The following is a 17971-nucleotide window of genomic DNA, read 5'->3' on the forward strand; positions in this document are numbered from 1 at the left end:
TTCTGCTTTATAACAAAGTGAATCAGTCATACATATACATCTGTTCCCACATCCCCTCCCTCATGCATCTCCCTCCCTCCCACCCTCCCCATCCCACCCCTCCAGGCGGTCACAAAGCACCGAGCTGATCTCCCTGTGCTCTGCGGCTCCTTCCCACTATCTATCTACCTTACGTTTGGTAGTGTATATATGTCCATGCCTCTCTTTCCCTTTGTCACAGCTTACCCTTCCCCTTCCCCATATCCTCAAGTCCATTCTCAAGTAGGTCTGTGTCTTTATTCCCGTTTTACCCCTAGGTTCTTCATGACATTTTTTTTTTTTTAATTCCATATATATGTGTTAGCATACGGTATTTGTCTTTCTCTTTCTGACTTACTTCACTCTGTATGACAGACTCTAGGTCTATCCACCTCATTACAAATAGCTCAGTTTCGTTTCTTTTTATGGCTGAGTAATATTCCATTGTATATATGTGCCACATCTTCTTTATCCATTCATCCGATGATGGACACTTAGGTTGTTTCCAGCTCCGGGCTATTGTGAATAGAGCTGCAATGAACATTTTGGTACATGTCTCTTTTTGAATTATGGTTTTCTCAGGGTATATGCCTAGTAGTGGGATTGCTGGGTCATATGGTAGTTCTATTTGTAGTTTTTTAAGGAACCTCCATACTGTTCTCCATAGTGGCTGTACCAATTCACATTCCCACCAGCAGTGCAAGAGTGTTCCCTTTTCTCCACACCCTCTCCAGCATTTATTGTTTCTAGATTTCTTGATGATGGCCATTCTGACTGGTGTGAGATGATATCTCATTGTAGTTTTGATTTGCATTTCTCTAATGATTAATGATGTTGAGCATTCTTTCATGTGTTTGTTGGCAGTCTGTATATCTTCTTTGGAGAAATGCCTATTTAAGTCTTCTGGGTTGTTTGTTTTTTTGCTATTGAGCTTCATGAGCTGTTTATAAATTTTGGAGATTAATCCTTTGTCAGTTGCTTCATTTGCAAATATTTTCTCCCATTCTGAGGGTTGTCTTTTGGTCTTGTTTATGGTTTCCTTTGCTGTGCAAAAGCTTTGAAGTTTCATTAGGTCCCATTTGTTTATCTTTGTTTTTATTTCCATTTCTCTAGGAGGTGGGTCCAAAAGGATCTTGCTGTGATTTATGTCATAGAGTGTTCTACCTATGTTTTCCTCTAAGAGTTTGATAGTTTCTGGCCTTACATTTAGGTCTTTAATCCATTTTGAGCTTATTTTTGTGTATGGTGTTAGGGAATGATCGAATCTCATACTTTTACATGTCCCTGTCCAGTTTTCCCAGCACCACTTATTGAAGAGGCTGTCCTTTCTCCACTGTACATTCCTGCCTCCTTTATCAAAGATAAGTTGGCCATATGTGCGTGGGTTTATCTCTCGGCTTTCTATCCTGATCCACTGATCTATCTTTCTGTTTTTATGCCAGTACCACACTGTCTTAATTACTGTAGCTTTGTAGTATAGTCTGAAGTCAGGCAGCCTGATTCCTCCAGCTCCGTTTTTCGTTCTCAAGATTGCTTTGGCTATTCGGGGTCTTTTGTTTTTCCAAACAAATTTTGAAATTTTTTGTTCTACTTCTGTGAAAAATGCCAGTGGTAGTTTGATAGGGATTGCATTGAATCTGTAGATTGCTTTGGGTAGTAGAGTCATTTTCACAATATTGATTCTTCCAATCCAGGAGCATGGTATATCTCTCCATCTATTTATATCATCTTTAATTTCTTTCATCAGTGTCTTATAATTTTCTGCATACAGGTCTTTTGTCTCCTTAGGTAGGTTTATTCCTAGATATTTTATTCTTTTTGTTGCAATGGTAAATGGGAGTGTTTTCTTGATTTCATTTTCAGATTTTTCATCATTAGTGTACAGGAATGCCAGAGATTTCTGTGCATTAATTTTGTATCCTGCTACTTTACCAAATTCATTGTTTAGCTCTAGTAGTTTTTCGGTAGCATCTTTAGGATTCTCTATGTATAGTATCATGTCATCTGCAAACAGTGACAGCTTTACTTCTTCTTTTCCAATTTGGATTCCTTTTATTTCCTTTTCTTCTCTGATTGCTGTGGCTAAAACTTCCAAAACTATGTTGAATAAGAGTGGTGAGAGTGGGCAGCCTTGTCTTGTTCCTGATCTTAGTGGAAATGGTTTCAGTTTTTCACCATTGAGGACAATGTTGGCTGTGGGTTTGTCATATATGGCCTTTATTATGTTGAGGAAAGTTCCCTCTATGCCTACTTTCTGCAGGGCTTTTATCATAAATGGGTGTTGAATTTTGTCGAAAGCTTTCTCTGCATCTATTGAGATGATCATATGGTTTTTCTCCTTCAACTTGTTAATATGGTGTATCACATTGATTGATTTGCGTATATTGAAGAATCCTTGCATTCCTGGAATAAACCCCACTTGATCATGGTGTATGATCCTTTTAATGTGCTGTTGGATTCTGTTTGCTAGTATTTTGTTGAGGATTTTTGCATCTATGTTCATCAGTGATATTGGCCTGTAGTTTTCTTTCTTTGTGACATCCTTGCCTGGTTTTGGTATCAAGGTGATGGTGGCCTCGTAGAATGAGTTTGGGAGTGTTCCTTCCTCTGATATTGTTTGGAAGAGTTTGAGAAGGATGGGTGTTAGCTCTTCTCTAAATGTTTGATAGAATTCGCCTGTGAAGCCATCTGGTCCTGGGCTTTTGTTTGATGGAAGATTTTTAATCACAGTTTCAATTTCAGTGCTTGTGATTGGTCTATTCATATTTTCTATTTCTTCCTGAGTCAGTCTTGTTAGGTTGTGCATTTCTAAGAATTTGTCCATTTCTTCCAGGTTGTCCATTTTATTGGCATAGAGTTGCTTATAGTAATCTCTCATGATCTTTTGTATTTCTGCAGTGTCAGTTGTTACTTCTCCTTTTTCATTTCTAATTCTACTGATTTGAGTCTTCTCCCTTCTTTTCTTGATGAGTCTGGCTAATGGTTTGTCAATTTTGTTTATCTTCTCAAAGAACCAGCTTTTAGTTTGGTTGATCTTTGCTATCGTTTCCTTCATTTCTTTTTCATTTATTTCTGATCTGATCTTTATGATTTCTTTCCTTCTGCTAACTTTGGGGGTTTTTTGTTCTTCTTTCTCTAATTGCTTTAGGTGCAGGGTCAGGTTGTTTAATCGAAATGTTTCCTGTTTCTTAAGGTGGGATTGTATTGCAATAAACTTCCCCCTTAGAACTGCTTTTGCTGCGTCCCATAGGTTTTGGGTCGTCGTGTCTCCATTGTCATTTGTTTCTAAGTATTTCTTAATTTCCTCTTTGATTTCTTCAGTGATCACTTCATTATTGAGTAGTGTATTGTTTAGCCTCCATGTGTTTGTATTTTTTACAGATCTTTTCCTGTAATTGATGTCTAGTCTCATAGCATTGTGGTCGGAAAAGATACTTGATACAATTTCAATTTTGTTAAATTTACCAAGGCTTGATTTGTGACCCAAGATATGATCTATCCTGGAGAATGTTCCATGAGCACTTGAGAAAAATGTGTATTCTGTTGTTTTTGGGTGGAATGTCCTATAAATATCAATTAAGTCCATCTTGTTTAATGTATCATTTAAAGCTTGTGTTTCCTTATTTATTTTCATTTTGGATGATCTGTCCATTGGTGAAAGTGGGGTGTTAAAGTCCCCTACTATGATTGTGTTACTGTCGATTTCCCCTTTTATGGCTGTTAGTATTTGCCTTATGTATTGAGGTGCTCCTATGTTGGGTGCATAAATATTTACAATTGTTATATCTTCTTCTTGGATCGATCCCTTTATCGTTATGTAGTGTCCTTCTTTGTCTCTTCTAATAGTCTTTATTTTAAAGTCTATTTTGTCTGATATAAGAATTGCTACTCCAGCTTTCTTTTGATTTCCATTTGCATGGAATATCTTTTTCCATCCCCTTACTTTCAATCTGTATGTGTCTCTAGGTCTGAAGTGGGTCTCTTGTAGACAGCATATATATGGGTCTTGTTTTTGTATCCATTCAGCCACTCTGTGTCTTTTGGTGGGAGCACTTAGTCCATTTACATTTAAGGTAATTATTGATATGTATGTTCCTATTCCCATTTCCTTAATGGCTTTGGGTTCGTTATTGTAGGTATAGTCCTTCTGTTGTGTTTCTTGCCTAGAGAAGTTCCTTTAGCATTTGTTGTAAAGCTGGTTTGGTGGTGCTGAACTCTCTCAGCTTTTGCTTGTCTGTAAAGGTTTTAATTTCTCCATCAAATCTGAATGAGATCCTTGCTGGGTAGAGTAATCTTGGTTGCAGGTTTCTCTCCTTCATCACTTTAATTATGTCCTGCCACTCCCTTCTGGCTTGTAGAGTTTCTGCTGAGAGATCAGCTGTTAACCTGATGGGGATTCCCTTGTGTGTTATTTGTTGTTTTTCCCTTGCTGCTTTTAATATGATTTCTTTGTGTTTAATTTTTGACAGTTTGATTAATATGTGTCTTGGCGTATTTCTTCTTGGATTTATTCGGTATGGGACTCTCTGTGCCTCCTGGACTTGATTAACTATTTCCTTTCCCATATTAGGGAAGTTTTCAACTATAATCTCTTCAAATATTTTCTCAGTCCCTTTCTTTTTCTCTTCTTCTTCTGGAACCCCTATAATTCGAATGTTGGTGCGTTTAATGTTGTCCCAGAGGTCTCTGAGACTGTCCTCTGTTCTTTTCATTCTTTTTTCTTTATTTTTCTCTGCATCAGTTATTTCCACTATTTTATCTTCCACCTCACTTATCCGTTCTTCTGCCTCAGTTATTCTGCTATTGATCCCATCTAGAGTATTTTTCATTTCATTTATTGTGTTTTTAATCGATGCTTGATTCATCTTTAGTTCTTCTAGGTCCTTGTTAACTGTTTCTTGCATATTGTCTATTCTATTTCCAAGATTTTGGATCTGGGAAATAGAATCTTGGATCAGCTTTACTATCATTATTCTGAATTCTTTTTCAGGTAGACTGCCTATTACCTCTTCATTTGTTAGGTCTGGTAGGTTTTTATCTTGCTCCTTCACCTGCTGTGTGTTTTTCTGCTTTCTCATTTTGCTTATGTTACTGTGTTTGGGGTCTCCTTTTTGCAGGCTGCAGATTCGTAGTTCCCGTTGTTTTTGGTGTCTGTCTCCCGTGGCTAAGGTTGTTTCAGTAGGTTGTGTAGGCTTCCTGGTGGGGGGGACTAATGCCTGTGTTCTGGTGGTTGAAGCTCGATCTTGTCTTTCTGGTGGACAGGTCCACGTCTGGTGGTGTGTTTTGGGGTGCCTGTGGCCTTATTATGTTTTTAGGTATCCTCTCTGCTAATGGGTGGGGTTGTGTTCCTGCCTTGCTAGTTGCTTGGCATAGGGTGACCAGCACTGTAGCTTGCTGGTCATTGACTGAAGCTGGGTGCTGGTGTTGAGATGGAGATCCCTGGGAGATTTTCGCTGCTTGATATTATGTGGAGCTGGGAGGTCTCTTGTGGACCCGTGTCCTGAAGTTGGCTCTCCCACTTCAGAGGCACAGCACTAACTCCTGGCTGCAGCACCAAGAGCCTTTCATCCACCCGGCTCAGAATAACAGTGAGAAAAAGTAGAAAGAAATAATTAGTAGAAGAAAGAAAGAGAGAATTGAAAGAAAGGAAGAAGGGAAGTAAGGAAGGAAGGAAGGAAGAAAGAAAGAAAGGAGGGAGGGAGGAAGGATGGAAAGAAAGGAAAGAAAGGAGGGAGGGAGGGAGGAATGAAAGCAAAAGGAAGAGTGAATGGAAGAAGAGAGGGAGGGAGGGAGGAAGGAAAGAAAGAAAGAAAGACAGGAGGGAGGGAGGGAGGAAGGAAAGAAAAAGAAAGTGGAAAGAAGAAGGGTGGGAGGGAGGGAGGGATGGAGGAAAGAAAAAGAAAGAAGGAAAGGAGGAGCGGAGGGAGGGAGGGAGGAAGGGAAGGGAGGAAAAAAAGAAAGAGCAGGTTAAGTAAAATAGAATAAAGTATGAAATATAGTAGCGTTATTAAAATTAAAAAGTAATTATTGAAAAAAAACACGGACCGAAAGAACCCTGGGACATATGGTGGAAGCAAAGCTATACAGAGAGAATCTTACACAGAAGATTACACATACACATTCACAAAAAGAGAGCAGGGGGAAAAATCAAAAATCTTGCTCTCCAAGTCCACCTCCTCGATTTGGGATAATTCGTTGTAAAAAGAGGAAAAGGGCGAAAAGTCTGAAATCTTGCTAAGTCCACCTCCTTAATTTGAGATAATTCGTTGTAAAAAGAGGAAAAAAAAAAAAAGGGGGGGGGGAAGTCTTAAATCTTGTCCTCAAGGTCCACTTCCTCAATTTGGGATGATTCGCTGTCCATTCATGCACTCCACAGACGCAGGGCACATCAAATGGACCGTGGAGCTTTAATCCGCTGCCTCGGAGCCTGCACAGAGAGATTTCCCTGTCTGCTCTCACAGCTCCCGGGTCTCAGCCTTGGACCTGGCCCCGCCTCTGCGCGTAGGTCGCCGGAGGGCGTCCGTTCTTCGCTCAGACAGGACGGGTTTTTTTTTTTTTTTTTTTTTTTTTTTATTTTTTGCTTTATCACAAATTTAATCAGTTATATGTATACATATGTTCCCATATCCCCTCCCTTTTGCGTCTCCCTCCCACCCTCCCTATCCCACCCCTCCAGGCGGTCACAAAGCACCGAGCTGATCTCCCTGTGCTATGCGGCTGCTTCCCACTAGCTATCTACCTTACGTTTGGTAGTGTATATATGTCCATGCCGCTCTTTCACTTTGTCACAGCTTACCCTTCCCCCTCCCCATATCCTCAAGTCCATTCTCTAGTAGGTCTGTGTCTTTATTCCTGTCTTACCCCTATGTTCTTCATGACCTTTTTTTTTTCTTAAATTCCATATATATGTGTCAGCATACAGTATTTGTCTTTCTCTTTCTGACTTACTTCACTCTGTATGACAGACTCTAGGTCCATCCACCTCATTACAAATAGTTCAATTTCATTTCTTTTTATGGCTGAGTAATATTCCATTGTATGTATGTGCCACATCTTCTTTACCCATTCATCCGATGATGGACACTTAGGTTGTTTCCATCTCCGGGCTATTGTAAATAGGGCTGCTATGAACATTTTGGTACATGTCTCTTTTTGAATTATGGTTTTCTCAGGGTATATGCCCAGTAGTGGGATTGCAGGGTCATATGGTAGTTCTATTTGTAGTTTTTTAAGGAACCTCCATACCGTTCTCCATAGTGGCTGTACCAATTCACATTCCCACCAGCAGTGCAAGAGTGTTCCCTTTTTTCCACACCCTCTCCAGCATTTATTGTTTCTAGATTTTTTGATGATGGCCATTCTGACTGGCGTGAGATGATATCTCATTGTAGTTTTGATTTGCATTTCTCTAATTAGTAGAGATGTTGAGCATCCTTTCATGTGTTTGTTGGCAGTCTGTATATCTTCTGTGGAGAAATGTCTATTTAGGTCTTCTGCCCATTTTTGGATTGGGTTGTTTGTTTTTTTGTTATTGAGCTGCATGAGCTGCTTATAAATTTTGGAGATTAATCCTTTGTCAGTTGCTTCATTTGCAAATATTTTCTCCCATTCTGAGGGTTGTCTTTTGGTCTTGTTTATGGTTTCCTTTGCTGTGCAAAAGCTTTTAAGTTTCATTAGGTCCCATGTGTTTATTTTTGTCTTTATTTCCATTTCTCTAGGAGGTGGGTCAAAAAGGATCTTGCTGTGATTTATGTCATAGAGTGTTCTGCCTATGTTTTCCTCTAAGAGTTTGATAGTGTCTGGCCTTACATTTAGGTCTTTAATCCATTTTGAGCTTATTTTTGTGTATGGTGTTAGGGAGTGATCGAATCTCATACTTTTACATGTCCCTGTCCAGTTTTCCCAACACCACTTATTGAAGAGACTGTCCTTTCTCCACTGTACATTCCTGCCTCCTTTATCAAAGATAAGTTGGCCATATGCCAAACTGGTTTCAAAACTTAGGGAGAAATTAATGCATTCCCAGATGAACAAAGGCTGAGGGCATTTATTTTACAACTTCCTACCACTGCCCTATGAGAAATGCTAAATTGAACCTTCAGGTTGAAATGAAAGGACACTAGACAGCATCTCGAAGCTGTAGAAAGAAATAGAAATCTCCAGTAAAGATAAATACATGGGCGAATACTAAAGCCAGTATTGTGTTATTGGCTTGTAGCTCTACTTTTTATTTCTTACATGATTGAAAAAACAAATGTATAAAATAATCATAAATCCATGTTATTGGGCTCACAAAGTATAAAGGTGTAATTTGTGACAATAATAATGTAAAGAGGAGGAACGGAACTGTAGAGGAACAGAGTTTCTGTGTGCTACTGAAGTTGGTTTCAATTGAAATTATATTGTTTTAACTTTAGAATGGTAAATGTCATCTTCTTGATAACCACAAAGAAAATATCAATAGACTATATGCAAAAAGAAATGAAAAGGGAATCAAGAGTTCACCACAAGAAAATCGGCTAAGCACAGAAGTCAGTAATGAAGTAAATGAGGGGCAAAAAATGCATAAGACATACAGAAAACAAGCAGGAAATAGACAGAATTAAGTTCTTCCTCATCAGTAATTTTTGAAAAAGTAAGTGGATTAAGCTCTCCAATAAAAAGATAAACATTGGCAGAATGGACTTTAAAAACAACCATAATCCAAGTATATGCTGTCCGCAAAAAACTCACTTGATTTCAAAAGACACAAGTTGCTTGAACGTTAAAGCATAGAATAAAATATCCCATGCAAATAGTAACAAAAAAGAAGGAAAGAGAGACAGAAAAAGAAAGGAAGGAAGGAAGGAAGGAAGGAAGGAAGATAGATCTGGGATGGCTATGTTACTATCACACAAAATAAACTTTAAATCAAAAACTATCACAAGAGGAAAAGGAGGCCACTATATGTTGATAACAAGTTCAATCTATCAAGAAGATAGAACAACTATAAACATATATGTACCAAACAACCCCCAAATATGTGAAGCAAACATTGACAGAATTGAAGGAAGAAATAGATAGTTCTAAAATAATACTTGGAGATCAATACCTTGCTTTCAATAATGGAAAACACATCTAGACAGTCAGTAGGGAGGTAGGGGGACTGAATAACACATTTAACCAACTAAACCTAACAGCCGTATATAGATCATTCCTCTCAACAACAGCAGAATACACATTTTTCTCAAGTACACATGGAACACTCTCCGCGAAAGACCATATGTTAGGCCACAATACAAGTACCAATACATTTTTAAGAAATTGAAATCATACAAAGTATCTTCTTTAGCCACAGTGAAATGAAGGTAGAAATCAATAACAGAACCATTGATAGCCATTTCCCATCATGCCTGCCACACATGATATAAAGCAATGAAGGGAAAAACATAATTTACCACTTAGAAAAGTGGGAAAGAGGACATACCATTGACACAGAGTGTGTGCTGTTTCCTGTTGTCAGGGATAGAAATAAATTAGCATCATTTATTCATTAGTGTGTTAATTTCTTGGTCAATCATTGGGCAGCCCGTGTTTCTGCCTGATGGGAAGATTTCCTATACTCAGTGTTGAGTGGAGCCAACCTTGAAAGGGACATTTTAAAGGATTATACTGTGATGGGCTTCGCAGTACCCTTCCTCCTATGCCAGTATTTAGGCTGGGGTATTTCCATGGAGTGTGTACAATCGTAGGCCCCAGTTCACCAGAATTTAGTTTGACTCGTTCTGTTAATACATTCCCTCAGTACTTTGTCTTTTGTATCCTTTTGCATTTACTTCATTCTTTATTATCACTGCGAAACAACTTTGTTTCCTGTTCAGATGCCAAAAAGTGGATATCAATACCTCCTGAGTTTTACACATCACAGATCAGTTTTGGATATCAGGGACAGAGACAACAGCTATTTCCAATGACTTTGAGACATACTTTGAACATGTGATTAACATGTTGAGTGTTGAAATGTGTGTCGAGCTCATTATACGTGCTCTAAAAGGTTTCAAACTGCAAATATTTAAAAATCTCTATCTTTGAATAGTTTTCCTGTGCTGTCCCTTTGTGTCAGACTGTTAATGTGCAGTCTGGCACCTTCAAATAATGTGGCTTTGTAACCAATTATTTACATGTTGTTTTATCCACAGAGAATCTTTTTTAAAAAAATAAATTTATTTATTATTTATTTTTGGCCGTGTTGGGTCTTTGTTGCTGCACACAGGCTGTCTCTGGTTGGGGTGAGCGGGGGCTACTCTTCGTCGTGGTGTGCGGGCTCCTCATTGCTGTGGCTTCTCTTGTTGCGGAGCATGGGCTCTAGGCGCTGGGGCTTCAGTAGTTGTGGCACGCGGGCTTCAGTAGTTGTGGCTCATGGGCCCTAGAGCACAGGCTCAGTAGTTGTGGCACACGGGCTTATTTGCTCCGCGGCATGTGGGATCTTCCCGGACCAGGGCTCGAACCCATGTCCCCTGCACTGGCAGGCGGATTCCCAACCACTGTGCCACCAGGGAAGTCCCCACACAGAGAATCTTAAGGTCAAAACATACAACTCGATTAACTACACTTCCTCCTGTTCACATTTCCCTCATCTTTTCTTCATCTTCTGTCTATGTTTCCTTGGCCCTGTTTATATTGAGCGCTTTTGCCATTATATTTGATTGTATGTATTCCGGTGAGTTACCACAATGCTTTATGAGACACGCTAGGATATAAATGCATTTAAGTAATATATATATATATATATATATATATATATATATATATATATATATACACAATCACATATATATGTAGTTTGCTTGAGTGCAGTGTTTTTTGTTTTCTGTACTGAATTCATTAGCATGGGTCAGTATAATATTTAGCATTGGTCGATATGTAATTTGTAAACTAATAAAGTCTTAAAAGTGAGGAAATAAGTCTTTCAAATTTAATTATTTATTTTAAAGAGCAGAATAGCATACATAAACAGGTGCCTAATGAAAACTTGTAGTCTAATTTGGAACTCTCATGAACACCTATTCTTTTGTTCTTCTAATGGTATGATCGTAGGCCATTTGATTATTTTTATTTTTATGGCTTTAACTTTAGAATAATGAAATATTCGTAAATTTTAAAAAGTATTTTTCTTTATTTGATGGGGGTGGGATACTGGAGAAATGAAAGGTCAAACACCTATTGAGGAATCCATACTTCTCTATATAGTGTGTACTTTTATTTCAATAACTGATTTAAAATTCCTAAAAGGATGCTATAATAAGTTATTATGCCATTTTACAGACTGAATTAAGTGAATTTCAGGGAGGTATGAAACTTGCCTAAGGCTATCCAGCTGCCAAGTGGTAGAAGTGAGAATTAAATCCAGGTATACCTATCGCCAAAGTTTCTGCTCATCTCTTTACATCATCCACTTTTAATAGCCAATGCTTTTCTGCTTACAAATATGACTGACGTTTCCAGACAGTCAACATTGCTTTTTAATCAGATAGAAAAATTACTGTTGCTTCTCTAAAGACATATTCCTTTTCCATTAAGTGACCTTAGTTGTTCAGATAATACTTCCAGACAGTAGTCATCATACAGTTGGACACTAAGAACAGAACTCAGGGATGTGTCTAGCACTCAGTAAAGACCAACTGGGCTCACTGATGGTACTTACGGTCATTTCCTCTAGACTAACATAATCTTATTAATAAGACCCTAATAATTCACAGTACTGCCCTTGCCTGATTGTTTGTTCTTCTCCCTCTATCACTCTCTCTTTCCCCATATGATTATTATTTTTCACAATTTTTGGTGAATTAAATTCAGGGATTAGTATTCAGGAGCGCTAGTCACAAAAGCAGAGAATCTTAGCTCACACCAAAGGAAGAAAATAGAGAAAAAGTATAAATTATATGAATACACACATATCACACATGTACCAACTATATGTTGCACACCTCCAACATCTATTCGGTATCTGCACATTTATTGTATATTAGCAGTAAGACAAGAAATGAGCATAACGCTCTGTTTACAAGATACAGAAAACAGACCCAAATATGGAAATTACTAGCGATGAGAATGGGGAAGAAAGACCACAACAAGGAATGTAGATGATATTTTTGTTTCTTAGCTATGATGCCAAATATTGAACTTTCAACTTGAGACAAGGAGGCCATAAAAAGTTGTATTAGTTTCCTAGAGCTGCCATGACAAAGTCCCAGAGACTGAGGAGGTTAAACAACAGAAATTTACTCACTCACGGGTGTAGAGGCTAGAAATCTGAGATAAGGTGTCAACAGGATTGATTTCTTCTGAGGTATCTCTTCTTGGTTTGTAGATGCCATGTTTTCCTTTGGTCTTCACATGGTCTTCTCTCTGTGCATGTCTGTGTCCTAATATTTTCTTTTTATAAGGACACCAGTCATATTGAATTAGAGCCCACCCATTTGACCTCATTTGACCTCAGTTACCTATTTAAGGGCCTTATCTCCAAATACAGTCAGAGTACGAGGTATTGGGGGTTAAGACTTCCACATATTAACTTGAGCAGGACACAGGTCAGGTGATAATAGAAGATAAGAGTAATTTAAGCAAGTAAGTAACTATTGTTTACAGTGAGTTGCTTAAGGATATGTATTTACTCAAGAAAAACAAGAAGAAATTACATAACACTCTGTGTTATACAAAGATATTAAATTAATCATCATAACATCCTGTGAGATGGGCATTAAATTAGTCTAAGCAAGAGTAAGCAACTTATCCAGAATTGTATAGTTGGTACTTTCCAGAATTTAAACCAGGTATTTTCCCAGTTCCACTCTACGTTATATATTCATTTCATTATTTGAAATGAATTTTGAGTCTTCATTTTGCTTAGTTCCTGAAGTTATATGGAGATAGAAGGGACTTGGATATTTTCAGTGACATTCACACATGGGGAAGGAAATTGAGTCCAGAAGCTTCAGCAATGTTTCCATGGAGAACGCTAACAACAGAACCAGAAACACCATTATCCTTTTGGTTCAGTGATCTTTCCTATAGCACTACAAGAATCAATTTTAAGAAGCCCAATGTTTTCCAAACTTTCACCAATGGGCTCTGTAGGTTCCTCTAACAATATCTAAGAGACTAACTAGTTTCACATTCCAAGCCACTTAAGACAAGGAGTTCTGATTGTTCTCTGTGAAGAAATCAAGTGACAATCATAGCTGGTAATTTAGGATAGTTTCTTCAGGGCCCAGGCAAAACCTAATACACAAGTGATAAACATTGTTAAGTGCATCTTTGACAAGGATTCATCAAGTATCAAAGAGGTCTATAAATTGGGAGAAATTATGACCAAAGACAAACATAGACCACAGATATTTAAGTAATGCTCAATTATTTATGAGTTTAACTTTGGTTAACCTCATTTTCCTTCTTCTAGACAATTTCCAATTCATCTCCACAAAGAGACCAGAATACTTACCTTCCAAAACAAGATTTATTGTGTTCCTTTAATTCAAAGCATACAGTGACTTCTACATTCACTCCACCAAGTTTTGCTAGGAGAGAAAAGGAGACATTATATTTTGTCTTGAATTACATATGCCACCATACTTGACTTAGCTCATCCTACTGGAAGCACTTTGACGGCAGATTCTACAGTCTTGTCTTACATCCTCTACGGAATCAAGCCAAGGGAATCACACATAGTTACAGCTGGAAAAACGTTTGTTCTGGGTTGATACTTTTAGCCTTTACCACCAAGACTTTATCACCAAGATCTATCTTGACAGCCTCTAAACAGGAGAACTTCTTGCCTTCCATTTTCATATTGACAAGGAAGGTAAAGGGAAGAACTGAGAAGTACCCAAAGTCAGCTAGCAGCCAGAACAGATAAATCATCTGTGGAGATATTGTTTCTTTCAAAAGATATAAACATAAGAGGAAGTCCTAGTGTTTGAAACAATTGTGCATAATAAAATTCCATGAAAACCTAGAAATCCAGATGCAGATCAGTAACATATTGGCTAAATAATCTGTTATGTTCATGCAATGGACAAGTGTACAGACATTAAGAAGAATGAGATACTCTTTTCTATGAGATTCTCTTTCACTGAACTCATCAGTGCTGCAAAAACATGTTACATAATACTTTTTCTTTAACATTATATCAGGCATCCTCATCTTGTCCTGCATTTATTGCCAGTGTTATTAAAGTTTATCATTTACCTCTTTCTCTTTTAGACATATAATTTCTCCTTATTTTGGAAGCATTCATCAATCCCTATTTTACTCTTTCTTTTAAATTACAAATGAATATTGAATTTTATAAACTATCTTTTGCGGGATATTTCAAGTGATTGTATAGTATTGCTCTCCTTGGACCCTGTTATATGGTAAATTATATTTTGTTATTTTATATATGCTATTTATTATATGTCGTATTATGTTTACTAATTACATTTATTATATTATAATTACATTATAACTAAGGTAGCATTTTGTTTTAGATAGGCAAAACAACCAGTGGAATAGGAAGCATCTTAAAATTAGATGCAAGAGCATAAGGGAATTGAGTTTAAAATAAAATTCACATTTTGGATCAGTAGCAAAAATTATTCAAGAAAAGGGGGGAAATATGGCTATCATTACTAAATTCTAGATACAGCAAGTAGTTAAAAGTTAAAAAATAATGAAACTGTAAAAGTATCAGAAACCTGGGAGACATGAAATAAAGTATTCATGAGGAATACCTTTCTCAGATACAAAGAAAAAAGGATACATTTAATTATATAAGAAATAAAATTTGCCTCATGGCAAAATGCACTACAAAGGTCAGAAAACAAGCAAAAGAAATTGGGAAATATATTAAGAAATGGATATGCTTTCTTTACAACTTTGGAGGAAGCACATGTTTCTTTTTCCTTTAACCTGTTATGGGGGTATTAATCTATAATGTAAGTGCATGGTTCCTTTCCTTTAACCTGTAATGTGAGACTTAATCTATATGGTAAGTGCATGGTTCCTTTCCTTTCATCTGTAATGTGAGTGTCAACATGGGGCACTGTTTCCAAGCACAGACTTTGGATGTTCCTGTACTGGTCCCATCACTGACCATCCACAAAATCTTACAAATGTTGCTTCACTTTCCTGGGGGTTAGAGTCTTAGCTAAGAAATGGAAGCAAAATAGAACTTTCCCACAGGGATGATAGAAGGTTTAAAGGAGTAAATATGTGGGCTTCCCTGGTGGCGCAGTGGTTGAGAGTCCGCCTGCCGATGCAGGGGACACGGGTTCGTGCCCTGGTCTGGGAGGATCCCACATGCCGCGGAGCGGCTGGGCCCGTGAGCCATGGCCGCTGAGCCTGCGCGTCCGGAGCCTGTGCTCCGCAATGGGAGAGGCCACAGCAGTGAGAGGCCCGCATACCACAAAAAAAAAAAAAAAAAAAAAAAAAAAAAAAAAAAAAGGAGTAAATATGTAAGTGACTTAGCACAGTGCCTAGTACAAGAGAGATCAATTATCATTTTTTAAAGAGACAGATGAAAGAAATAAAATGTGGTGTTTTCAATCTATTGATATATATCCTTGACATTAAACTACCTTTTCATTCATTGGATTACCTAACTTGCTCATGCTTTTTCTTACTCTAGTGAACTTGGGTAGCTAATATCATAGTTTAACATTTTTGCTTTTATATTTACAAGTAAATTTGACCTGTAAGTTTCTTTTTCCTTACAGTCCTAATCTATTTTCAGTATTAGGATTATATAGACTTCATAAGATGAATAAAGGAGAATTCTTCCTTCGCTATCTCTAGAAGTTTTTCTTTGTTCATATTGATGTTATCTGTTTAATAGAAGTTCCATAGAATTCACCTCCCAAATGATCTGGCTGGGTCTGGTATTTTCTTGGTGAAAGATTGTAAACTATTGACATAATTCCTTTACTGGTGAAAGAACTCCAGCTATAAATTTCCTCTTGTGTCAGTTTTGGTAAACTTTAGGAGCTAGGAAATTGTCCACTTTACAGAAATGTTCAAATTTACTGGCATTTCATATATTCTCTGCTCTAACATTGTCCGGATTCTTTCTGTATATTATTTACTTATGTTTTTGTTTTGCTTAATCAAAGTGTGTTTTTTAAATCTTTTCAAAGAATATTCTTTTGACTTACTAAATCACCTCAATTTTATACTTTTTTTCTGTTTTATTAAGTTCTGCTCACATATTTATTATCTATTTTTCTATGTTCTCAGGGTTTATTGTTTTACTCTTCTGATGTCAATTGAAACACTTGGTTATTAATTTTAGAAATCTTTTTAGTTATAGATAGTGGAACTTTTTGAAGATTCCAGCTTAGTTGTAAGTATCTAAGGGTCAGCTCATCCACACTGTTGCTAGCCTAAGGCTTAGTTCACCCTACTGCAATGTATATATTGACATTTTTTCCCCTCGACTTTCTGTGTTTTGCTACTTCTCACTTTTCTTTGGAGAGAAGCCCTTTGAAATAACCTTAACTTATTTTACAGCCAAAAGATCTTTAAAATAATGTGTATTTTTAAAAGATAAATCTACTTATATAATTAGGCAGAAAATCTGACCTGCCATATTTTTAAAAACAGCATAAATTCACACTTCTCCATGATTAATCTGCTATATTACACAACCTTCGAGTTTTTAGCTTTATCAATGACATGTACTTGAAAAATGTTTTAAAGATCCTACCCAGTCTTTTAAAACATCCTTGTTCCTTGTTTCAGTTCTAGTTTTATGTATATTTTCTGCCTTGCACCTGATTATTCCAACATCTGATGGAAGGCCTTGGGAATATAATTCTGGTATTGATTGTTTTTGGCTGATTCTCTCCACTTCTAGCTGATTTCTTCATTATTGTGTAAATTTAGATCATGAGCTCATGTTTAGCTAAACTTTATCTGTGGGAATGCTATAGGCCTGTGTTGAAGGTCTACCTCTCCAGAAAGGGTTTAGTTTTGTGTTTGGAATACCACCGATTTGGGAGCATTTTAAGTTAATTTCTTAGCTTCTGTTTGCAAGACCGCACATAAATTTGCAACCCAAACACTGGGAACACAGATCTGGGGTTCAGAATTCTCAAGATTTCCTACCTGTTTCCTACCCAGAGCAGAGGCCAAGAGAATTTGGTCTTAGTCTCCCTTTGCCAGCAGATATTTTTTCTCCTGGCACACCCTTTCATTGAAGGTGAAGCAAGGGATAGATAGGTTTAGTTCTATCTTCCCATCTAGTAGGGATGGAGTCTTACCTCCTGCCTCTCACGTGGTTATGGCCATTTATAAACAAGTCTCTATGTCAGTTGTGTCATTAAACTATGGCCTGTATTACAAATCCAGACAGATGCCTATTTCTATGGCCTGTGAGCTATGAATAATTTTCACATTTTAACTGGTAACATTTTAAATGGTTACCTAAGTACCTAAATAATATCCTCAATTTTGCTCTTTGGTCTACAAAGCCTAAAATATTTGCCACTTGGCTCCATGAAAACAGGATTTCCAGCTTCTGTTCTAAGCCATCAAGATCTTCAATCCACTCCTAATATAGCTATAACTCTCACACATGTACCACCCTTCTTTCATGGGTCCTGGAAATTTCTACTGCATACTTCAAAAATCAACCACGCACTTAAAAATAAGTTGTGTACATTTAACCTAGCATACCTAACCGTTTTCCTTCAGGAGAGTTTTTCAAGTAATCTTGCCCACCGTATTCTTTAGAGCTTCATTAATAATGGCAAAAAATTAAAACAACTTAACATTCAACAAATGGGAATTGTTCCTAACAATTATAGAAGCACATACAGTAGAAAACTATAAACTCTTATTGAAACAGTGAGACATAACTAGTTTTATTCTTAGAGAACTCTTTATTTAGGTCCCTTTTGTTTAAAGAAGTATATTTCTGGGTATGTATGTATATAGT

At 37.3% G+C, this 17971-nt stretch overlaps 1 pseudogene across 1 annotated transcript in view; it reads left to right on the forward strand.

Moving 5' to 3' along the window:
- The first annotated feature begins 15071 nt into the window (after positions 1–15071).
- The window catches only part of LOC307065555 (centrosomal protein of 78 kDa-like), a 39039-nt pseudogene continuing 36139 nt past the window's right edge, over positions 15072–17971 (forward strand). Inside the window, exon 1 of the transcript in view lies at positions 15072–15110. The product of the transcript in view is annotated as a centrosomal protein of 78 kDa-like (transcript). The remainder of the gene's footprint in view (positions 15111–17971) is intronic.

The sequence above is a fragment of the Hyperoodon ampullatus genome (genome assembly GCF_949752795.1).
Source record: "Hyperoodon ampullatus genome assembly, chromosome: 2".
Classification (NCBI taxonomy): domain Eukaryota; kingdom Metazoa; phylum Chordata; class Mammalia; order Artiodactyla; family Ziphiidae; genus Hyperoodon; species Hyperoodon ampullatus.